Source organism: Poecile atricapillus, chromosome 19, assembly GCF_030490865.1.
Source record: "Poecile atricapillus isolate bPoeAtr1 chromosome 19, bPoeAtr1.hap1, whole genome shotgun sequence".
In the NCBI taxonomy this organism is placed as follows: Eukaryota; Metazoa; Chordata; class Aves; order Passeriformes; family Paridae; genus Poecile; species Poecile atricapillus.
The window spans coordinates 7,290,291-7,304,705 of NC_081267.1; the positions used below are offsets into that span (position 1 = coordinate 7,290,291).

General features: G+C 46.5%; 1 pseudogene; it reads right to left on the reverse strand.

Annotated features, from left to right (window-relative positions):
* LOC131586340 (zinc finger protein 850-like) overlaps nt 1–14,415 on the reverse strand; it is a 268,528-nt pseudogene that overhangs the window by 252,150 nt on the left and 1,963 nt on the right.

Sequence of the window (14,415 nt, forward strand, 5' to 3'; positions counted from 1 at the left end):
CGTTCCCCTCTCTTCCAGCACTTCAAGCCCTGAGGAGAGATGACAACCCTTCCCATTCAAACACAGCACTTCAAGAGATACTTAGTAAAAGAGCTGCAGAAGTACGCTCATCTGCTGGCTCAGAAGAACCAGTGTTCATTTAAGACCTTCTGATGCCATGGAAGATGAGACTACATTAGACCAGAAGACACCAGCTAGAGCTCCAGGCACCACTGGCACAGCTGAGCCTGTGGGAAGCTCGCATGGCTTCAGCCCTCTCCCTCCCTTTTGACAGCTCCCTGCCTGCAGCCCTCAGACACTCCCCATCCCCTTTTTTGCCCCTCTGCTCATCCCTTTGCTTCGCATTTCATCAATAAACAGTTTTCCTTTTTCACTTGACCTGCATTTGTGTGGAGCTGAAGAGTCACAAATCCAGAGCTCTGTGACACACAGGCCCCTCCTGCCGTTCTCTCCTGTGCCGTGTTTTGTGCAGAGACGCAGAGGAACGAGCGCAGATCAGGCTGGAAAGGTCCCTGTGCTGAAGGCCCGGTTCCACAGCATTGTGGAGTTCAAGGTGTTACTGAAGGCCAGTAGTGGGACAAGGAGCCTGTGTGTGTCAGGGAGCAAAGTTGTGTCTAAGGCCCTGCCGTGTTTGGTCCTCTGTTGTGCACGATGAAAGGTTAATGAATAAAGCCAGGTTCAAAAACCCTCCTGGAAAGGCAAAATCCTGATTTTAGCAGCTTTTTCCACTTCCGCATTGCAGGTATTGATGGATCTACTGGAGAGGGAATGTTCATCCCAAATTTCTGCCTGTTTTACTAGGAACACTCCAATGACAGTACAATGCCACGTGTACTGATTCAGTCTTCTGAGGTTTTTTTGGTTATTCTTTTTTGGGATTCAGGGGTCTGGAAGGTGGGGAGAGAGGCAGGACACAATCCAGATCCGAAAAAAATCCCATACAGCACTGGAAATGAGGAAAACATAGTGGAAACAAGCAGAAAGGAACTGGGGGAAAAAAGGATTTTTAAGAAGGAAAAATAGGGAAAAGTAAGGACAAAATTCCAGAAAAATCCACTAGGAAAGAATAATTTGGAGGTGGAATAGGAGAAATTCCAGCCCAGCAGGCTACCAGGGCCTGGGAGGGCCCAAATTTATTTTATTTGGGAACTTTTTAGGGTTTTTAAAAAATATTATTGTTTTTTTTTCCAGGAAGATCCCCCTTTTCCATTCTGATGGGACTGGAAGTCAACTCCTGCTCCTGCAGTGCTGTTTTTGCCCATCCTCATTCCTGAATATTCTTAGAAACGTCTGTAAAACGGTGAAAATGATGATGGACTGTGGCCTTTTTTCATTCTCAATACTTGTGATGCTATTGGAGTGAAAACAAGAGGGGAAAAAACAATAAAAAATGGGAAAAAATATTTATAAATCAGAATTTTACCATCTATCAGTGCCTGGCTTTTTGTTACAAAGCTTATTAAAAAGAAAAAAAAAGGTGGTTGTAGTGGGTGACTCCCTTCTGAGGGGAACAGAGGGCCCCTTATGCTGACTGGACCCATCCCACAGGGAGGTCTGCTGCCTCCCTGGGACTCAGCTACGGGGTATCACTGAGAGACTTCCTGGGCTGATCCAGCCCTCTGGTTGTTATCCACTGCTGCTACTCCAGGCTGGCAGAGATGAGATTGAAAAGAGGAGTGCCAGGGCAATTCAAAGGGACTTCAGGGCACTGGCTCAGTGGTTGATAGGGCAGGAGCACAGGTAGACTTTTCCTCAGTCCCTTTGGTGGCAGAAAAAAAGTGAAAGGAATAGGGGAGCCCACATTATCAACAAGTGGCTCAAGGGTTGGTGTCATCGGCAGAATTCTGGGTTCTCTGATCATGGGGCAACTTTTCTGGCACCCGGCCTGCTGGAACTGGATGGGCTGCATCTCTCTTAAGGGTAGAAGAATTTTGTGTTATGAAGTGGCAGAACTCATTGAGAGGGCTTTAAACTAGGTTTGAAGGGGGAAGGGGATGCAGCTGGGCTGTCTGGAAGCAGGCCCAAGGGTGGTGAGCCTGAGGTAGGGGTGAAATCAGTAGCCCAGCTGAGGTGCACGTACACTAATGCACACAGCATGGGTAACAAAGAAGAAGAGCTGGAGGCTGTGGTGCAACAGCAAAGCCGTGATGTAGTCACCAAACGTGGGGGGATGACTCAGATAGCTGAGTGCTGCACTGGGTGGCTACAAGCTCTTCAGAAGAGACAGGAAAGGGAGAAGAGGTGGAGGAGTGGCCCTTTATATTAGGGAGGTTTTGAAACCGTAAGTATTGAAGCTGATGATGATAAAGTTGAGTGCCTGTGGGTAAGAATTAAGGGGGAGGCCCACAAGGCTGATATCCTACTGGGAGTCTGTTATCGTCCACCCAACCAGGAAGAAGAGGCAGACAACTTATTCTATAAGAAGCTGGAGAAGGTTTCAGCATCACCAGCCCTTGTTCTTGTAGGTGATTTTAACCAACCAGACATGTGCTGGTAACTTAATACAGCAGAAAAGAGGCAGTTCAGGAAGATTTTACTATGTGGAGAACAACTTTTTGTCGCAGCTGGTGAGTGAGCCCAGCAGGGGAGGGACTATGTTAGACCTGTTGTTTGCAAATAGAGATGGGCTGGTGGGAGACGTGGTGGTTGGAGGCTGCTTGGGACGTAGTGATCATGAAATGATAGAGTTCTCCAGATCTGGTGAAATCAGGAGGAACATCAATAAGACTTTTATATTGGACTTCACTTACATTGGAGTGCAGATTTTGGCCTATTTAGGAGACTTATTGTCCCTAAACCAGGACACTTATTCAAAGAGTTCCTTGGGAAGTAGCCCTTAAAGACAAAGGAGTCCAGGAAGGATGGGTGGTCTTCAAAACAGAGATCTTGAGGGCACAGGAAGAGTCTGTTCCTGTGTGCTGAAAGATGAGTCGATGAGGCAAACATCCAGCCTGGATGGGCAATGAAGTTTTGAAGGCACTTAAGAATAAAAAGAGGATGTATCATCTTTGAAAGGAAGGTCAGGTCTCTCAAGATGTGTTTTAGGGGGGTTGCTAGGGCATGTAGGGAAAACATTAGGGAGGACAAAGCTCAGTTCAAACTTAATTTGGCAACTTTTGTAAAGGATAATAAAAAATGATTTTACGAATACATTAATGGTAAAAGGAAGGGTAAGAGCAACCCTTGTTCTCTATTAGATGCAGGAGGGAACTTAGTAACTGCAGTGAGGAGAAGGCAGAGGTGCTTAACACCTTCTTTTCCTCAATCTTTAGTGGAAAGTGGCTTGTCCTCAGGACAGCTATCCTCTTGGGTTGGTAGATGGTGTCAGGGAGCAGAACGGACCCCCTGTTGTCCAGGAGGAGGCAGAGAACTGCTGAGCCACTTGGATGTTCATAAATCTATGGGACAGGTGGGATCCAGCCAGGGTGATAAGGGAGCTGGCAGATGAGCTTGCAAAACCACTCTCCATCATTTACCAACAGTCCTGGCTCACTGGTGAGGTTCCAGATGACTGGAAACTGGCCAGTGTGACACCCATTCACAAAAAGGGTGGGAAGAAGGATCCTGGTGATTATAGGCCAGTCAGCCTGACCTCAGTACCTGATGAGATAATGGAGCAGTTTATCCTGTCATCACGCAGCACTTACAGGATGGCCAGGGTATCAGACCCAGCCAGCGTGGGTTCAGGAGGGATAGGTCTTGCTTTATGACCAGGTTATCTGCCTAGTGGATGCAGGAAAGGCTGTGGATGTTGTGTACCTGAACTTCAGCAAGGCCTTTGGCTCTGTCTCCCACAGCATTCCCTGGAAAAGCTGCAGCCCAGGCTTGGACAGGAGCACTCTTTGCTGAGTTAGGAACAGACTGGATGGGTGGGCCCAGAGAGTGGTGGTGAATGGTGCTGCATCCAGCTGGGGGCCAGTGACCAGTGGTGTCCCTCAGGGGTCTGTGCTGGGGCCTGTTGTGTTCAATATCTTTATTGATGACATGGATGAGGGGATTGAGTCCACCACCAGTAAATTTGCAATGACACCAAGCTGGGAGCGTGTATTTATCTATTGGAGGGTAGAAGGGCTCTGCAGAGAGACCTGGAACTGTTGGATGGGTGGGCAGAGTCCAATAAGATGAAGTTTAGTAAATCCAAGTGCTGAGTCCTGCATTTTGGCCACAATAACCCCCTGCAATGCTACACACTGGGGACGGTGTGGCTGGACAGTGCCCAGGCAGAAAGGGACCTGGGGGTGCTGGTGACAGCAGCTGAACACAAGCCAGCAGCGTGCCCTGGTGGTCAAGACGGCCAGTGGCCCCTGGCCTGGATCAGGAATAGTGTGGCCAGCAGGAGCAGGGAGGTCATTCTTCTCCTGTGCTCGGCACTGGTGAGGCCACACCTCGAGTGCTGTGTCCAGTTCTGGTCCCTCACTTTGGGAAGGACGTTGAGATGTTTGAGCACGTCCAGAGGAGGCAATGAGGTTGGTGAGGGGCTGGGAACACAAACCCTGTGAGGAACAGCTGAGGGAGCTGGGGTTGTTTGTCCTGGAGAAAAGGAGACTCAGAGGTGTTCTTATCACTCCCTGAAAGGTGGCTGTGGGCAGGTGGGGTTGGTCTCTTTTATTGAGAGACCGCCAGCTATTCACCAGTCTTCACAGAAGTAATTGTGAATGCCGTTTATTTCTATCTTTAGCACACCTTTTATAGGGTTCTACAGGGTCTGCAGGCAGAGCAAGCTACTATTGGCTAACACACACAGTTTACATTTTTTCTCCTACACACAAGGATATTGTTTTGCTTTACTCTCTCTTCTGCATGAAGGTTTCAAGGACTTTAGCCTTTAATATCAAGACTTATTTCAAAGGCTGGTTTGTGCAGACAGGCCTTTACTAATATATAAAATATAGCAACAATTCCCCCTTTCTCTTTTTCCACAAACCAGGCTTTGGATGTGACTCATTCTATACTTTTATGAAGACAAGATAAAATACAATTTTAACTGTCATCCCGATTAACATTATAAGTAAAGTCCATCCCCCTTCTAGCACAAGAGACCTCAACCATCCAGTGATGCCCCAGCTGGCGAACCAACTTCTAATAGGGTCACTATCTTCTTTCAGGGCATGTAACCCATCCTGTAGCTGTTGTAGTTGCTCATGGATGGAAGCTGAATGATCATTAAGATTCAAGCAGCACATGCCTTCAAACTCCCCACAACCATGTCCTTGTGCTAAGAGCAAAAGTCAATTGCAGCTCGATTTTGTAATACTGCATGACATACACTACTCACATCGGCTGAAAGCTCACTTAACATTGTGGATATTAAATTTAATTCTTTCTTAGTCTAACAAGCGAGCCTTTTTAGAGTTGCTAAGCCTTAATTCATTCAGGCTTCGCTTTGACTGTTTGATGTTTTTCATTTTATCAGCTACATTCAGCAATTGGTGTAAGCTTGGGTGGAACAAAGTAAGTTTCCCAAGATAACAGGGTCCTCTATGTAGATTAGCAGGAATCTCATTCCATGCTCTATCTCCACAGATTAGGAATATGGAACTAGGTGATCGTTTTGGTAATTGTCTTGTGAGATTGCACCACGAATAAAGGCTTTACTTTCAATGGTAGTAATGAGATCAGCTATAGGGTTGACTGCAGCCCAGTGCCGCATTACTTTGTTAGAATGACTTTTTGTCGGGGGTTCAAACATTATCCATCCACCTGAGGTATTGGTGGAACTTAACAAATCTAATTCTTCTGAGGGTTCTATGGTAACATTAAGAACTTTGGTAATTTTTGCTTGCTAACAGGCTTCAAGTTGTCTTAATGTGAAGCCAACAGTGCGACTGCACTCTTGCAACATTGCCAATCGATTCAGTCGAGTCTCGTTACTAATTAAACCTTTAAATGCTGGAGGATCCCATTCAGGGACTCCTGGGAGACAGGTGCGAAAGGATCTCCAGGGGTGGCTAGGCTCAGACACATTGACCTTTGGCCAGTTCAATGTGCCAGAGTGACCCATATGTTCTGTCACTTTTGGATGTTAGTTAGCAGACAGTTGGTCATGACTATACACAACACAATTACCATAAGCATTTTACCATGTAAATGACACCATATTTGCAAACTCACAGCTAAAACTTCAAGTGTTAAATGAACTTTCAAAGATGCTTACACTACCTCTTGAAGGGGGAATGCTTATACTTTATACTAACATAACAATTACTATATAAGCTAAATACTTAAAATATTATCTAACTACTTTTAACACAGGTGCTCTGGTATATGTAGTCTTAAGCGTGAAAGCAATTTGCTGAAAGGGTAAACACACAACTACAATTTGCCTTATATACAATTAAATGGAGTCTCTACACTTCTTAGATCTTCTACAGAATTTCTCCAGCACGATTCAGTCCTGGAACGTTCACTGCTCCCATGATGTCAGCTGGCAGTTGATTGGTGACTGAGGGCTTTGATGTTCAAGTTGTTCTTCAGATCCTTCTAAATCTTAAAACAAAGGATACCTGAAAAATTGGTAGAGACACAACATCATAATAACAACATAAAAGTTCTGTTGGCAACTGTCTGTATAGTGTTCAGACACAACTGTGTCCTGACAGGTCCATTTCTGATCCATGTCTGGAGTACCAAGGCTGTGTGATGACATCTCTGTTCACTGGATCTCATGTGTTCAGAGGCAGACAGTCTGGTCAGATGGACAGGTGACCTTTTTGAACCTGCCAACAAAACACAGACACTTCTCTCCTTGAAGTTAATGAATTATACTAATTAAATGCTTGTGGGGCATCCATTTTCCCCCGTTTTTCTTAAAAAAAAATAAAAATGAGATGTACTTCTATTATAAACAACAATATCAACACAAAACCATATACACAATTAATAAGAACTTATACTAGTTAAAAATCAATTAAATCTTAAACATTATTAATAAGGTATATAATATAAAACTGCTATTAATTACTAAAACACTGCACCAGCATCCCATAGTTAGCAAACAAACAGAAACAAAAAATCAGTGAAGGATTGGGTAATCACCTCCGGAAATGATTCTCCAAGCCCACTTCAAAATTGATCCAGCTGTCATATTAATAGGGTCAAATTGCTGAGTCAAAAGGTGACTCAAATACTGATTTGGGACAGAAAATATCTGGATCTGTTGACAAACATTCTATCCAGGTAAAGTCAAGGCTTGGCCAGGGCCTGGCTTTAAACTGGAAAGATGCCTCTTAACTCATTTCTAAAACAAGGTTCTCAATAGTAGCAGCTATGAGATGCTTACAGCACAGCAAACTGTTAAAATGCATTTGTACAAAGCGAATGATCAGGAGCCTTAGGTACCAGACCAATTAAACCATGCAGCAGTTGGTTTAATCTGAAGCCTCCCCTATGGCAGCTGATCCTCAGCAATGGCACATCTTCTTAAAATTCTGGAAACACTGAAAAATAAGAAAGCTATGACAAACAAAACTGCAGAGATTGCAACAACCAATAGAACTCCCAATGAAGTCAAGGGTGTCACAGACTGCATTCACTTCTATCCACAAGCAGGTGTTCATCAGTGTTCCATCACAGCTGTCTCAGCTGTGGCCGTCCTCTTCACTCTAGGAAAACAACTATACTTTGCAGTTTAAACAAGTGTCTCCAAGAAAACATAAAACAATTTCAATCAAACAATATCTAAACCCAACAATAATTATATATGACAAAAGGAAATAACAAACTTAACCTTAAAAGAATATCTAAGTTAGAAAACTTAAAAACATTCAAGCCTAAACATTATAAAACTCGACTGTCCTTAATTCTGTTAACACTTAATCTATATTAAATAAAAACTTAACTTAATCTTATTCTGTTACTACAAAAAAGCAACTAAAAGTTTGATATATACCTTTTAAACACAATATAACAATAACATGGATTCACTATAAAGATTATAAAAATGTAACAAATACATCACAATTCTATGCCATCTAGCTTTGAGAATAACCCACAATAACTGCAAATGTTACTAAAAATACTTATTCATAACAGGAATTTGCCTAGTATATGCTTAATTGGTTAGGATTTTAAAGTGTAGTTCTTCTAGAGAAAAACCACCACAACAACATGGGATTTAGCAGGTTGCCATCCAGCTTTTATAGCACTTTTCAGAAGCATCAAGTCCAATTTTTAAACTAAAACGCAAAATCCAAATTGGGATATATGCAGTTATATGTGTTTTATATAACAAAAGGACTCACATTAAAATTACCTTATTAAAATTGTGGAAAAAACAAACAAATAGATAATATATACTTTTAACTTTGTCTTGTACAATAAAGTTCTCTTAACTAATTATTTTTTAAACCACAAATCTCTTCTGTAGATAACACTAATTGGAAGAAGGTTTTCCTAGAAGCTGTAAATCATAACCTTAGGTTCTAAGACCAATTATTGCAAGGCAACTTCTGCTAAGCACTTTTTTCCCTTTTTTTTTTTTTTAAACTTTCAAAGAACCACAATAATTTCTCTAGTAAAACTCTAAAAACTGCAATTGCATAAACTCATAATTACTTAAAACACAAAATTAACTCTACAATGGTATATAAAAACATTTCGAAAACCCAATAAATCATGACTTTTTAACAAACTGGGTACTATCCCCCTGCTTTTTCTTAGAGAGGGAGTGGGGGGGGGGGGGGGGGTGAGCTGCCCACTCTGCTGCCGCTGCAGCTCTGCTCTTATCTTTCTTCAGATTCTCTACATACTCTTGCAGAGAGGAAAAACGGAGAGAAAGAAAAAAAAAAACTCACAAAGTTACCTTTAACAAATGCAGTTTTTTCTCTCAATCTCTCTTGTTGTTCGCCTATAGAGGAAAAAAGGGCACGATTTTACAAAAGCAGGCGATTTTACACGAAAAGTCTCTCACAACCAGGTGCTAACAATGGCGATCATTGCAGCTTATCAGCATGGCCTTGGAACTTTTCTTGCGCTGCTTCTACCCCCAGAGTGCCTTTGTTCTCTATGCCCACATCGCTCCCCCATGTCCCCCTGGTTCGGGTGGAAACCAGTCTAAATTTGGCTTCTTTTCTTCCAGGGAGGTAAAGATGGAACTTAAATAAGGTTGTAGTGTTAAAAGTGACTCCAAAAATGAAGCAAATATTTCTGGATGTATCACATCCTGCCGTAACTGAATAGATTCTGTTTGTTGTTTCAGCGTTCACTGTGGAACTTTTTTCTCATTATTTTCTTCTCTCTGACTCTCCTTCCCTCTCTCTAAGGGCAGCATAGATAGGAGTGCTTGCCCAGCAGTGGGAGGTAAAGGCATCTGCCGCTGTGATGCAGGTAGAATTACAGGGCTCACAGCCTCAGCATACCTCGCTTTTCTGTTTTCTAAGGTATTAATTACAATCTGCCAAGTTCGACCGAGAGACACAGTGTCCTTGCTCTTTTCCATAATTGCCATTTCCCATATCAGAACCCTTATATCAGTCCATTCTTCGGCCGCAAAAAGCAGTGTGAGCACTGGAAAATGCACATGACAATTAGCCCATATAATGAGCATATCCAGGTCATTTTCCTGGGCTGCTTTGCCTCGTTTAACGAGGATGCTAAGAAGCAGTTTTTCCACCGCCGCACATTCTGCTTCCATGCTAGCGGCAAACCACGAGAGGGAAGGTTGCGACCCTTCTACTATGGCCTTGCCTCTCGGTCCCCCGCAGCAACCTGAATTTCCACGTCCAACGGCACCACGTCTCACCGCGTTCAGGCTGCCTATCCGGTGCCGATCCGCGCCCACAGCTTCCCGCGCCGGGATCCGCTGAGCCGGCTCCAAAGCCCCTCTGCCCACAGGGTGTCCCTGGTCGGAGCACCAAATATTGCGAGACCGCCAATTTATTCACCAGCCTTCACAGAAGTAAACGTGAACACCGTTTATTTCTATTATTAACACACCTTTTATAGGGTTCTACAGGCTCCGTGGGCAGAGCTACTATTGATTGGCTAGTACGCAAAAGTTTACATTTTTTCTCTTGTACACAAGAATATTGTTTTGCTTTACTCTCTCTTCTGCAGGCAAGTTTCAAGGATTTTAGCCCTTACTATCACGACTTATGTCAAAGGCTGGTTTGTACAGACAGGCTTTTACTAATATATAAAATATATCAACAGAATCCAAATTTTGGCCACAGGCACCTGCAGAAGGACAGCTCCTTCCCATGAGAAGGAGGGCACTGAGCATTCCCAATATTTTGAGGGTAGATGAGAGGTGACCCTCCTGAACCACTGCCAGACAGAGTTTTCCTGGCAATATTCCCATGGGAAAAATCCCTGGATATCAAGAAATTTGGAGGTAAAATCCCATATCTGGACATGGGTTCAGGGAGAAGAAGGACAGTTCTTTTCCATAGGAAGGAAAGCACAGGGCCCCAGTGTTCCAGTAGCAGATGAGAAGTGACCCTCAACATGCCCAGGTCAGCTGAACCAGCCAGGCCAAGCCAGACCTGTTCCATGTTCCCTTGGTTCCATTGGGCCCTGCAGTGTCACAATGGTCTCTGTGGTTCCACAGGTCCCAAAATGTCACAATGGGCCCTTGGTCCCATGGAGCCCCCAGTGTCGCTGTGGTCCCCTTGCTTCCATGAGGCCCCGTGGTATCACAATGGATCCTTGACTCCATGGAGCCACACAGTGTCAGAATGTTCTGCTTGGTTCCATTGGGCCCTGTAGTGTCACAATGGTCCCTTGGTTCCATGGGGCCCTGTGCTGGTGCATTCCCCCCTCCCCTCCTCAGGCCACCCTGCCAGCTGAGAAATGCTCCTTGGGCCTGGTCCTTGGCCAACAGCCCCTGGGCTCAGCTCCTCTGCAGCTCATCAGAAACACTGTCTGCTCCCAGGCACTGCTGCTGCCCAAGCAGCTCCTGCTTGCTTCAGGAGCAGCCCTGGGAACTGTTTCTGTTCCCTGCGTGGCACAACATCCCTGTTCTCAGCCTTGCAAAGAAAGCTGTTGATGCCAAGTGCGGCCAGGATGAAACATTGCTGTGCCTGAAGCCCCTCTCTTGGGGCCCTACAAACAGCGCTCCAAAAGGAGCCCCTTGCAGCTCTCCTGGGCCAGCCACCTCCCTCTGAGTGGGGCCTCTGTGAGCTGGGAACTCTCCCGTTTGCTGCACTTGGGGCATCCCCGAACAAGGACGGAGCCTGGGCCGATCCCCCCACTCCTCCAGGCTCAGCCCCTCGCCCGCTGGGGAGATGCCAAAGCATCCACAGGGAGCATTTCCCTGCCCTGCAGGGGAATTTCTCACAGCTGCCTTGCACTGCCTCTTTGTGTCTGTGTGCACACACCAGTGCTGTGCCCTGGCAAATGTGGCAGAAATGCTGCTCTCGGAGGGGCTGGAGTGCCTTGGAGATCTGAGTCAGTCAGGCCTGTGAGAGAGGGTAAGTCATGAGGTACAAGCTAATGGTGCTCAGTATTTTTTTTTTTTAAATTAAGTTCAATATAAGTTAGAAGCTAAGTTGAATATTTTTAAGTGTTATTCCACTGTTAAATCATAAAGTCATAGGTTATAAGTTAGGTTAACTACTGTTAAATCCTGATCCTTTGCTAAATTGTGACATTTGAGGTATAGATTAAGGTACAGGTGAATCCCGTTAAGATTGAGCTCTGTTAAGCTTTTAGGCTGTATTCCTTCAATCCTTGAGCTCACTGTCCTTTGTCACACACACACACACACACACACACACACACACACACACACACACACACACACACACACACAGACAAACACAGAGACAGTTCTGGGTTTATTTCTGTTTGGTTGCCTGGATTTTGTTTGGTTTTGCTGTTGCTTTGTTTCCTTGCTGTGCCTGAAGTGTCCAGTCAGGAGCAGAGTGACTCTTGCCAAGGAACTTTGTGCTGCTGGTGCTTAATATTAAATCTGTTTTTTTCTGCTCCCTTGCTGGGGATTTTTTAAGCGCTCTCAAGCCCTCGTTGGTGACAGGGTGAAGGAGCCCTGGCCCAGGCTCTGGCCCTGGGGGACACAGGGACACTGTCAGGGGTCCTTGTCCTGCTGTCCCAGGCCCCACAGCACTTGGGATGTCCCAGAGCCGTTCTGTGATGTCCCAGCCCCTCTGAGATAGCAGAAGTCACTCTCTGATGTCACAACCTTCTCTCTGACATCACACACTCTCCTCTGTGATATCACACAGCTTCTCTGTGATTTAACAGCCTGCTGTCTGATGTCACAGAGCCATCCTCTGCGATTGCTCTGTGACATCACACCCCACTCTGCGATGTCACAACACAGTTTCACAGCCCACTCTGGGATGTCACATCACCACCATGTGACTTCATAGCCGGTTCTGTGATGTCTCAGAACCAACCAGTGATGTCACAGTCCATCCTGTGGTGGCTCTGTGATGTCATACAGCAACTCTGAGCTGTCACAACCTCCTCTGTGATATCAGAATCCTCTCTGTGATGTGCATTCAACCTCTGATGTCATAGTCATGTCTGTGATGTCACAGCCCACTAAGTGATATCACCCAGCCCACACTGTGATGCCACAGCCCACTAAGTGATATCACCCAGCCCACACTGTGATGCCACAGCCTGCTTTCTGATGTCACAGAATCCCCTCTATGATGCCATAGCTGCTCAGTGACCTCACACAACAAACTCTGTCATGTCACAGCCCCATCTGTGACCTCACACAACCCACTCGGAGCTGTCACACAGCCCCTTTCTGACATCACAGCTGCTCTGGGGCTCCAGGACACAGCCACAGAGGTGCCACTGTGACACAGCCCCCTCTGGCACATCCCCCAGCCCCTGCCAGTGCTGAGCCCCTGGGAGCTCTGTCTGGGCCTGCTCGTGTCCCTGAGCTGCCCTGGCAGGGCCCCAGCCCTGCTGGGCTGTGCTCAGGAGCTGCTCCTGGCCAGAGCTGTCTCTCTGCAGCGCTGCCCTTGCCAGGAGCTGCCTCTGGGCCAGGAGTCCGGCCCAGCTCAGCAGCACAGACACAGCACCAGCACTTTCATCACCCTCTCAGGCCTTTGGGGCTCTTGGCATCACACTCAGTCCCTCAGAGTGTGCTCCAAAAACTTCTCAAGAACTCCAAGTCAGATGGAAACACTGAAGTTTCTTGTAGTTGAAATGAGAGACACGAGTGAGAAAGCGTCCCCAGGTTCCAGGTAGAGCAGAAGACTGGAGGCCCTGATGGCAGCTGGGGACAAGCAAGGGAAAGGTGTCTGTGGTGCTGAGCAAAGCTGGATGTGTTTCAGGAATGCCAAGGGCCAAGGGCTGAGCCCCAGCCCCTGGCAAGGCAGATGCTGTCCCTCCCTCATTGCTCAGGGCTCTTCCCGGGGCACTGGCATGTGGGGATGTGCAATGCCAAGGGCAGCACCATAGGGTGGCCCCTGCCAGGCTGCTGAGCAGGGACAAGGAGGCAATGAGGCCCCAGGGCTGCCAGGGTCACTTGTCCCCTGCTGGCCTCAGGCCCAGGGCCAGCAGCCATGGCCCAAGGGCTGCACAAGTTGCCTCTGGCAGGGCCTTGCAGCTGCTGCCCATCCCTGTGCCCTCTCCAGCCCAGGCTGCCCTGTGGTGTCCATGCCCTGCACCTCTGTCCCTGCAGGCTGTCGTCATCCCCCGACTGCCCCACCTCGCTGGCCCCTTCCTTTGCTGACAGCTCTGTGTCCTGCCTGCCTCTGCCTGGCCACACAAAGCCTTGGGCTGCTCCAGACTCTATCTGGGGGATGTGTTGCACCACAGCCCTGCCCTGGGACACAAATTCCTTCCTCCTGGTGTTCATACTGGGCCTCCCCAGCTGCACTTGGCATCAATTCTTTCTTTCTCTGGCTCTTTTCCACTATGTCAAGAGGATCCACCATCTCTAAAACCGCTCTTTAAACAATCTCATGGCTCTCCTCCACCGTCCTCAGTCTCCACCCCACGGAGCACAGAGCTCCTTTGTCCCTATAGAGTGGTCATGTGCCTGAGGCCTCAAAACCCCACCTTGGGAGATCTCTGGGCAATCTCCAAGGGGTTTTCAAATGAAAACAGGCTGCTTATAGTCGAAGAAAATCACAAGAGGACAAGGCCAACCTAACCCCTCTGTCCTGGCTGCTTTTGTCTTGGAGCAATTCTTAGATCTATGGAATTTGGGATGCCAAATTCTAAATGGTCCCTGGACAAGGAGGCTGGAGCTTTTCCATAGGAAGAAACAGAGCCGCACTGTTTCAGGGACTGATGTGAGGTGACCACCAAAGGCCAAGGCCAGCCAGAGCTAGCAGGTTTTTTCTGGGAGATACCCTTGAATAAAAGAAATGTTTAAGGGAGAGTACCAATTTTGGCAATGGGCAACAAAAAAGATGGATGGTATTCCATTGTTAATTCTGTGGGACAAATTGCATTACGGTTCAATTCCACCTGTCCAGTCTTTTACACATA